The sequence below is a fragment of the Oncorhynchus mykiss genome, chromosome 21, assembly GCF_057628025.1.
Source record: "Oncorhynchus mykiss isolate SJ-2025 chromosome 21, ASM5762802v1, whole genome shotgun sequence".
NCBI lineage: Eukaryota > Metazoa > Chordata > Actinopteri > Salmoniformes > Salmonidae > Oncorhynchus > Oncorhynchus mykiss.
Window position 1 is genome coordinate 49,642,501 of NC_143042.1, and position 2,550 is coordinate 49,645,050.

Consider the following 2,550-nt stretch of genomic DNA (forward strand, 5'->3'; position numbering starts at 1 on the left):
TGTTATATGCACAGAATGCGCATGGTACACGGTACAAAAGAAATGCTTACATGCAGGTTCACCCTCGACAATGTGAATAATAGAAGGAATAATAAAATAAACTCAATGGAATTAAATTACACTAATTTGTAGAGAGACGGAGAAGGCACTCAAATGTACAGTAGGTTTAGAGGAGGGTGTTCACACGTGCCGGGGAGAGGGGAGAGGGGAGAGGGGAGCAAAGTGCTGAGCTGTAATAAATTGTGCAATTATAGTAGGGTCAGTTTGCCGCATTCTATGCGAGAAAATCATATTAATCTCAAGGCGCTATCAAACTGCAAGTCAAACTGCAAGTTCCCCACAGGGAGAGAAACATGCACGCCCTGTCTGTCACGCCCTGACCTTAGTATTCTTTGTTTTATTTATTATTTTGGTTAGGTCAGGATGTGACGAGGGTGATATATGTGTTTTTGTCCTGTCCAGGGTTTTTGTATGTTTATGGGGTTTGTGCCTAGTCTAGGTGTTTTTATGTCTATGGTTCTAGATTGGTTCTCAATCAGAAGCAGCTGTTTATCGTTGTCTCTAATTGGGGACCATATTTAGGTAGCCATATTCTTGGGTTATTGTCTATGTATAGTTGCCTGTGTCAGCACCAGTGTTATGTACCGGCACGGTCGTTTTGTATAGTTTGTTCAATGGTCTCTTTTATTTAAGAGGAATGTATTCATATCAGGCTGTGCCTTGGTCTCCTCATTACGACGAACGTGACAGTCATTGTACAACATTCTTAAGAATAAAATGGTGGGAAACCACACCTCTGAAAGCAGCTGATGGCCACTGTTAAAAGAGGGAGGAGCACAGAGCATTTTAGGGTCACAACACTTATTTAACTAGCAACAAGACAATGTTTAGAGTTTGTGATCTAGCTAATGATTGGCCCAATGAGGTAAATGCAGATAGCAACCGTCAGCCTATTTATAGCCACTATATTGCATCAGTTGGGCTAACTTGCCTACACACAATACCCCATAATGTCAAAGTGAAATTATGTTTTTAGATTTTCTTTTTACAAAAAATAAATACATTCAAAGCTGAAATGTCTTGAGTCAATAAGTATTCAACCCCGTTGTTATGGCAAACCTAAATAAGTTCAGGAGTAAACATTTGCTTAAAAAGTCACATAATAAGTTGCATGGACTCCCTCTGTGTGCAATAATAGTTTCTAACATGATTGTTGAATGACAACCTCATCTCTGTACACCACACTAAGGTACCTTATCTCTGTAGCCCACACTGTAAGGTCCCTCATCTCTGTACACCACACGGTAAGGTCCCTCATCTCTGTACACCACACTGTAAGGTCCCTCATCTGTACCACACACTATAAGGTCCCTCATCTGTACACAACACTGTAAGGTCCCTCATCTCTGTACACAACACTGTAAGGTCCCTCATCTCTGTACACAACACTGTAAGGTCCCTCATCTCTGTAGCCCACACTGTAAGGTCCCTCATCTCTGTACACAACACTGTAAGGTCCCTCATCTCTGTACACCACACTGTAAGGTCCCTCATCTGTACCACACACTATAAGGTCCCTCATCTGTACACAACACTGTAAGGTCCCTCATCTCTGTACACAACACTGTAAGGTCCCTCATCTCTGTACACAACACTGTAAGGTCCCTCATCTCTGTACACAACACTGTAAGGTTCCTCATCTCTGTACACAACACTGTAAGGTCCCCAGTCCAGCAGTGAATTTCAAACACAGACTCACCTATTGGTAGATGGGTATATAAAAAAAGACATTCAATATTCCTTTGAGCATGGTGAAGTTATTAATTACGCTTTGGATGGTGTATCAATACACCCAGTCACTGCAACGATATAGGCTTCCTTCCTAACTCAGTTTCCGGAGACAAAGGAAACTGCTCAGGGATTTCACCATGAGGTTAATAGTGACTTTAAAGCAGTTACAGAGTTTAAGGGCTGTGATAGGAGAAAACTGAGGATGGATCAACAACATTGTAGTTACTCCACAATACTAAACTAGTTGACAGAGTGTAAAGAAGGAAGCCAGTACAAAATATTCCAAAACATACATTCTGTTTGTAAATAAATGTGACAAAGCAATTAACTTTTTGTCCTGAATACAAAGTGTTATGTTTGGGGCAAATCCAGTAGACACATTACTGAGTACCACTCTCCATTTCTTCAAGCATAATGGCGGCTGCATCATGTTATGGGTATGCTTGTAATCGTTATGGACTGGGGAGTTTTTGAGGATAAAAAAAGAAACGGAATGGAGCTAATCACAGGCAAAATCCTAGAGGAAAACCTGGTTCTGTCTGCTTTCCAGCAGACACTGAGAGATTCATTCACCGCTCAGCAGGACAATAAACTAAAACACAAGGCCAAATCTACACTGGAATTGCTACACCAAAAGACACTGAATGTTCAAAGTGGCCGCATTACAGTTTTGACTTAAATCTACTTGAACATGTATGTTAAGACCCGAAAAGGCTTGTCTAGTGTAACGGCTGTTGGTGGACGAAGGTGAGGACCAAA